Source organism: Anomaloglossus baeobatrachus, chromosome 6, assembly GCF_048569485.1.
Source record: "Anomaloglossus baeobatrachus isolate aAnoBae1 chromosome 6, aAnoBae1.hap1, whole genome shotgun sequence".
NCBI classification, from domain to species: domain Eukaryota; kingdom Metazoa; phylum Chordata; class Amphibia; order Anura; family Aromobatidae; genus Anomaloglossus; species Anomaloglossus baeobatrachus.
Window position 1 is genome coordinate 555,707,980 of NC_134358.1, and position 8,020 is coordinate 555,715,999.

The window sequence follows — 8,020 nt, forward strand, 5'->3', positions numbered from 1 at the left end:
GGTACAGCTCACAAGCTCCCAGGTGAGGCTTTTGGGCAGATCTTCTTCAGCAGAGGGTATCGGGTCTTCTTCGTCCCAGCGGGAGTAGGGCAACATCTCTGGCTCGGGGTAGGAATCCACTGCTAATGGCTCCGGGGTCAGCTTCTCAGCTTCCTGGCCTCCCCTCCCCCTTAGTTCTTCTAAGCACTCCGGTGGTGGTGTGGAGGTCACCTGAGCTGTAGTATGTTTATTTAAACGTAATAAGAATATCTGTGTATATAACTAAATCAAAATGTAGATGTAGATGCAAAATTATCTGTCTGTCTGTGTAGCAATTGCACAGACCTATAGTATAATTCAAAGTTGTATAATCATGAAGGAGTTAACTAAAGATGATGAAGCCAGATGTGAAGCTATAAACTCTTATCAGTAATGTTCACACAAAAGGAATGTACGGGAGGGCAGGAGTGATGTGAGAAATTGGGGAGTGAATGCACTCCTTCGTTAGTTTCAAGGTTATTTAGGCTTACTTACTGTATAATTGGATCTATCTCATTAAAACCAAGTCAGTTGGTGATGCTGGCTGAAAAGAGAGCATGTCTGTGTTCTTTGTCTTATATACATTGATATATATCGGCACTGGTATACAGCATTAATGGGGCACCGTCTCTGGATCCTAAACGAAGACTCCATTAGCAGTCTTGACCCAAAATTCCTCCCTTGACAGTTTGGCGCACTCAACGTGGAGCTCCTTCAAGGACGCAATACCGACCTGCAAATACCGATCGTTTGGATGTCACGGACTGAGACCTCCCTCCGCTCCAACCAGGCTGATCACCTCCGACCCCACGGGTAAGTGTTACATACTGTGTATTCACTACCGTTGTGGTTGGTTTTGGAGAGGAGGGAGTGACGGGCTGTGTGTCCATATCGGTGTTAAAAGGTACCTGATTGTGACTCAGGGGTAGTGCCCGCTGGAGCTCAGAGCACGATCCCAGCCCTGAGGTGTGGATCGAGTGTCACATGGGATCCAGAGGACGGTTGTTAGGGCAGGAAAGACGGTGGTGGCTGGATATAGCTAGTTAGACTGACCCGGTCTGTAATTAAAGACGCGGGGGGGTTCCCGTGGCTGAAGATAGGGATTAGGATATTAATTTTGATACAGTTGACCAAGTCCGGAGGGAATACCTTTTGTACCCCTCCTCCATATCACGAGATACCCTTATTAGGGGGTTCCCGTGGCTGAAGATAGGGATTAGGACATTAATTTTGGTGCAGCTGATCAAGTCCGGAGGGAATACATTTTGTACCCCTCCTCCATATCACGGGATACCCTTATTACTATATAGCTGAGGAGTTGCCAGCTAGTATAGAGGTGTAGCCTTAGGTGCCGGCCGGACTCTAACGTTCACCGCATAGTTATATTAGTGTAATCCAGACACCACCAAGATAGCAAAAATGTTCAGACAGAGGAGACAGAAAGTTGAGAGGCCTGAAGGTTCACAGACTGTGTTAGCGCTAGTTGCAGAGAGAAGGGAAGAAAGCTGTATGTCGTGCCTTGGAGATTTTTAAAATGTTAGAATTACCAAAAGGAGGTCGGTTACAACCGTCACTATGGGCAACAGCATTGAAAGCAAAAAAGGGCAAGTTAAAAGACAGGAGATTGTTGAATGATGCAGAATTGTTTGGCAGAATATCGCAGGCATTGCTATCAGAAAGATATATTGAGATTGAAGATGAAGATGAGCAAGGGGATGTTGTGTTTTACTATATGTTACCCGAGTCTGAGGACAGATCTGAGGGTCCTCCGATAGGTTGTTTTGTTGCTGCCCCACAACCTGATCCCCATTCTATTCCCCCGTCCCGGAGATATTCACAGATGCTGCAGTCACTAGACAGCATCCCTTAACCCTTTCCACACCCATACCCCTTTTCCCTCCCATACCTGCAATGCCGTCTCTCCCCATACCGGCCAGTCTGCCGTCACACTCCCCAATTATCAATTCCCTCCCCTTGGATCCCCCTTTTTTCCTTAGGACACATAGTGAGCCTTACCCCGAACCTGACGAGGAACAGCCCTCATTTAAATATGTCCCTTTCAACCCCACCCAGTCAGCGGCATTAATCCCCTGCCTGCCAGATCCCAGCATTAACCCTATGCGATTTTATAGGAAGATGCTACAGGTCCATCAGTTATACTCAGCTGCCCGGAAGGACCTTGTTAATCTCACCAAAGTAAAAGCAGGAGACAGTTTTTGGCTCTTAATGGAGCCCCATCTCCCAATGCACCCAGGCACTGATGACACTATTTTTTTAAAGTGGACAACAGTATTGTGCCGCTTTAAAAAGATGGGCTCAAGATCAATTTGTGTATACAAATGTGCCGGTGCAGCCCCCGCCACAGCCCATGCCCCAACAAAGTCCAAACCCCGTATACGTAGCTCCCAATCAACAAAACCAGCAGAGCCAGCAACAGAATTGTTGGCGTTGTGGTCAGTTTAGTCACTATCAAAGAAAGTGTCACACCTCCAAATCTCAGTGTTTGGCCAGGTACCCTCAAAACCGTAACCAAAACCTGCAACACATAAATTTACAATAAAGGTGTTCCCTGTAGATTCAGTAATGATCTACCTGAAGCCAGGTGTGCCTTTTCCCAGAGTATCATAGTATCCCTTTAAATCAGTTTTAGGAGATTTTCCAAGATACTGCCCACAGTCCGGCTGCACCCAGGAGTCTGCCCCAACCTTCCCTAATGACACAGGGGGGGAGCCCCGGACTGCTTGTTTTTGTTGCAGTGATTTCCAATCCCAAGCTACCCGCTTTAATGATGTTCTCCATTCCACTCCATCAATCTTAAGATCTTAAGGTTTCTATAATATATGTTTCTGTAGTACCTTTGTTTCTGCTGGCTGACACGGTACAGAAATATATTTTATATATTTCTATAGTGAAAGTTCTGCCCATGGTTTTTTTTTCTTGTATCTGTTTTTCCCACCAGCTGTTCTAACATCGCGCATCCTGAAGGAGTCAGGGGGGGCATAAGTCAGTGCAGGGATGTGTGGGAGTATTATCAGTAAGCTGCTGCTAGTCACAAGTTGTAGAGAGCAGAAAAAAAAAATAAAAAAAATAAGGAAGTAGAGAAAAGTAAAAAAAAAAAAAAGGAAAAAGGTAGCTTCAGCAGATTTACAAAGCTGTTTCTGTCTTATGTACTAACCAGTGCTTTTTCCGGCTGGTGGAGTGGATTTTGTTTAATCTTTAGAGTTCAAAATTTCATAGGAGATTATCAATAGTCTTCTGCTGCTATTTAAATAATTAAATTAATTTTGCAGGGAAAAGTATATTTTTAAAATATACAAATTAGGTTTTCGTTTTTATGGTTACGTTTTTGTTTTTTATTATTTTTGCATACAAACTGCCAATATTGATTGTTTTCCTTTTTTTTTTGTAAATATAGAATATCTATGAACCCTGTTGTAAGGTTTCAAAATTTCCCAGTAGAGTATAAGTTATATTTATTTGTTGGTTAATCTTATTGTTTACTGTTATAGACCTATATATTTTGCCACAGTAGTTTATAAAAAGGGAGGAAGTAGATATCTATTGTATTTTTCCAGCAGTAGACATATTGGATAGGCTTTAAAGCAGGCTTTAAAGCTGGCCTTTTTTTTGCAACAGTTATGTCATGTTTATTGGATTATTATGAATGTAGGAATATATGTCTGTTATAGGAATGATCTAATCTATATTTCTTTTAGTCTTTGTTTTTATAGATGGAACAAGATGGTGGTCGATTCTGCACTGGATATGCTACAGTTCACACAACATGAGGTAATCTAAATTTAGGCCACTCCCTCCCCTCCTATCGGTACAGAAGGAAGTGACGTAAGTGCCTCTCTAGATGGGTGGAGCAGAGGTAGGTAAGATAGTCAAAATGTATGTAGGATGTAGATCTTTCCTGTTGTCAAATAAGCTAGGTACGCCGAAAAGAAAGTCTAGATCTGAGCTGATGGAATTGGATGGAGATCCCCGTATAGGTGCAGCTGACCAAGAAGCAGTGAACGGGCCTAGAGTTGAGGAGTCCTTTACCATGCATAAAGACCATGCCTCGGTGACACCGGTCACGTCAGTGACTTCTGTCACTCCTTGTGTTCTTAAATCCCTACAGGATCAAGTGAACCAATAAGGAGTGGAGTGCGAGACGCAGGGAGCCGGCTGACTGAGGAAGGTCTGTGGATGAAGGGTGGTAAGCTTTCTCTGCCATGAGATCTCTTCTTAATGATGGCCCAAGTAACATGGACTAACATCTGTGAAAGTTAGATATCAGTGTGCGCTTTGGTGACGCCAGGGTTCAGTACCCAGGTAGATAAACTCACCCAGTCTTGTGAAGCACGTTTTTAAAACAATGAGGAAAAACTGTAAAGAGTCCGTAGAAACACCCTGCACCTGCTCTACCCATTCTTAGAGACTGCAAACTGATTATAGATGTTTATCATGAGCACGTTGTATGCAAGTCTGTGCGTGTTGTGTAGATTTCTTTCCAGGTCTGGTCAGAGGCTTTCCAGTGCAGAAAACGACGTCATTGCTGAAAATCCACATAATGCAAGTGGTATGTAAACAAACAAACAAACTGATAAGTTGTAAATCAATGCATGTTGTATTTCTCTTTAGTGTGTGTTGTGTTTCTCTTTAGTAATAAACAGGTTCCAATGTAAAATGTTTTTCTTTGGTCTAGCGCAAACCATGTATAATTTTCATATGATTGACTAATTAGTGAAATAAACAAGTGTATTTTCTAATTCCAGATCCTAAATCAGAGTTAGTAGTATATGGTTTTCGGTCCGGAGACTGATTAATCCTAAAAGGACACAGAAATTTCGATAAAGCTCAACGGCAGGACAACATAGATTCACGCCCCGCATTGCAGAAGGGTCGATCCACAGAAGCTGCACTGACCGTCCTGCTTATATTTATCCTTTACAAAAAACCTGTACAGTCCCAAACCATCATTGCCGAAACAGAAGAGAGGACTTAGAGAACCTTGAGACATGGGAAAGTCCAACTACAAAGGGTGAGGACTCGCCTAGGGGTCCTTGGTCTCAAACCGGTGAAGAAATCCCATTCCCCTCTCCACCCATGCCTCAACGTTCAGTCAGGCAGGATTTCCCAACAGATCTTTCTTCCTCTTTTCCTAAGGGAACACGGCACCCTTAGTATTTGGAAATGGCAGAAATAAGTCAAGGGGAGGACTGTTGAAGGTACGAATTGAGTAGTCGAAAATACTTAATTCAGCCATTTCATAGACCCAAAAATGTGGTTTGGTTAATGTAATCTAACCATTACAAATGTTTTTGTTTCCTACTAATTTCAGTAATTTTCCTTAATACAAAATGCTAGATATGGAAAATCTCATTTCAGGAAAAGTTTTGGAAGAGCCTATCCCATCAGGCTGATGTCTCTCCGGCCTAGTCTGCGGAGCACTGGCAGTGACACGCGACTTGACGTCACATCTCAAAAACCAATGGACCCAACACAACCGAAGCAGAAAGCGGCTGCTATTCAACCCATTATTCCAGAAGGTTTTTCCAAGTCTGGGCCACAAACTGTTCACATGAAGCCTCATCATGTTTTGTTGTTTTTTTATCAAGAGCAGATTATCCAGGTTCACAAAGTGGCCCTAAGTGGACTAGCACTGACTAAGCATCCTCCTTTTTGTTTAATATCCAGAAAGAAGAACCATGGACAATTTCCAAATGTCCTTTTGTTTTTTGTTTTTTTAATTATGTGCTAATTTTTAAATAAGGTTTAGATTCAATTTTTCCTAATCAGGATAATGTGCCCTAATAAGAGTAATAACGCCAATTCTAATAGCCCCTATAAATCATAGAGTTATATTTAATAAATAAAAATAAGTACTTAAGGGGGGGAGCAAAAAAAAGCCTATAGTGTTAAATTAAACAACCGATTTCATGAAAAGCCCGCATATATAGATATAGATATAATTAAAGTCCCAAGGGCAATAGGTCACAAATAAGTCCCAAATAATAAAATATATCTAAATGGGGAAAATTTTTAAATTTAAGGTTAATAATATTCACAGATATTTTATTAAAGGGGGGACTGTGGAGGTCACCTGAGCTGTAGTATGTTTATTTAAACGTAATAAGAATATCTGTGTATATAACTAAATCAAAATGTAGATGTAGATGCAAAATTATCTGTCTGTCTGTGTAGCAATTGCACAGACCTATAGTATAATTCAAAGTTGTATAATCATGAAGGAGTTAACTAAAGATGATGAAGCCAGATGTGAAGCTATAAACTCTTAGCAGTAATGTTCACACAAAAGGAATGTACGGGAGGGCAGGAGTGATGTGAGAAATTGGGGAGTGAATGCACTCCTTCGTTAGTTTCAAGGTTATTTAGGCTTACTTACTGTATAATTGGATCTATCTCATTAAAACCAAGTCAGTTGGTGATGCTGGCTGAAAAGAGAGCATGTCTGTGTTCTTTGTCTTATATACATTGATATATATCGGCACTGGTATACAGCATTAATGGGGCACCGTCTCTGGATCCTAAACGAAGACTCCATTAGCAGTCTTGACCCAAAATTCCTCCCTTGACAGTGGCAGTGCTGGGGATGGGTGCTCTTCAGCCGGCCCAGGCGGGGGACTCTTTGGCGTGGTTGCTGCAGGGGTTGCCGGAATCCTCTTGGGGGTATGCGGAGGTAGCATGTACCGGTCCACCATCTCCTGTGGGAACTTGGCCTCCAGGTCAGCCTTCAGCTGCCAGTATGCGGGGTCCTCACCTACCAGGGACTTCCTAGCAGGGACTTCCTTAGACTGGGGAGCGGTGTCTGCTCTAGCCTTGCAGGCCGAGGTAAACAATGGTACGTCTGTCTTGTCTTGGCGGGCCGCGCCTCACATGGTGGCGGCCTGGTCTTGGCGGGCCGCGCCCTGCATGGCGGCGGCCTGGTCTTGGCGGGCCGGGCAGGGCATCGCTGCGGCGGCCTGGATCGGCGTCGCTGTCGCGGCTTGGATCGGCGTCGCAGCTGCGATGGGGTCTTTGCAGGCTGGGCTGGGCGTCGCTGCAGCGATCTGGGCTTGGCGGGCCGCACCTGACGGGGCTGCGGCCTGGTTCAGCACCTCACTTGCGGCGCGGACGAGCGTTGCGGCTGCGGTAGGGTCTCGGCGGGCAGGGCCTAGCATGGCGGCGGCCTGGGTCAGCGTCACACCTGCGGCGCGGATGAGGGTCGCGGTGGCAGCCGGTTCTCTGCGGGCCGGACTGGGCGTTGCTGCAGGGACCGGGTCTTGGTGGGCCGAGCAGGGCATCGCTGCGGCGGCCTGAGCTTGGCGGGCTGCACCTGGCGTGGCTGCGGCCTGCTTCAGCGTCGCCGCGCCGGACGCCTCTTCAGGGACCGCGGACGTGGCAGCAGGGGTCGGGGCACTCGCGCTGGCAGGGGCATCACTGGACTCACCCATCGGTGGCAGCATCGGGGTCTGAGTCGTCACCGCCCGGTCTGGCACCCGGCGCGCGGCTCTCTCTTCATAGGCCTGAACCGCCGCGGTCATTCCCAGGAACTCCGCACGTCCCTCTCTGATCAGCCTTCCGACCCTGGCCTCCAGTTGATCGCAGAACTCGGCAAGCTCCCGACACCACCAGGCAGCGGAGCCTGGCTCTGGGTCTCTGCATTCAGACGCCATTTCCTCTAACAACAAGCTGCTGGCTTCTTTTCCGTTCCGCCGTCTCTGGACGCTTCCGCTCTCTTCACAAGCGAGGTCAGAACTCTGCAGGGGATCTCTGGGTAGCCACACCTCTTCGTGGGCGGTAACTACTCCCAGCGCGGGCTGCTGTTGTTTTTCAGCGCGCTTTTCATGGTGGCAATATGGCGGCGCTTCCAATTTTTCAAGCGGACCGCCCAGGCACATGGTCACCTGTCTGGACAGGTCTAGTCCTTATCCTGTTCGTGACGCCAGATGTGAAGCCCCGCATGTGCAGTGTCGGTGCATTACCTTCAGGGACTCCACTCTGCTGTATCTTG

At 46.0% G+C, this 8,020-nt stretch overlaps 1 long non-coding RNA gene across 2 annotated transcripts; it reads left to right on the plus strand.

Annotated features, from left to right (window-relative positions):
* The first annotated feature begins 203 nt into the window (after positions 1-203).
* Positions 204-6,472, plus strand: LOC142243614 (uncharacterized). 2 transcript variants are annotated; one of them, XR_012724386.1, is made up of 2 exons: positions 204-831; positions 3,735-6,472. It is a non-coding gene; the product is annotated as an uncharacterized LOC142243614 (long non-coding RNA). The 2 variants fall into 2 exon arrangements; XR_012724387.1 differs by having other exon boundaries at positions 3,750-6,472.
* The last annotated feature ends 1,548 nt before the right edge of the window (positions 6,473-8,020 follow it).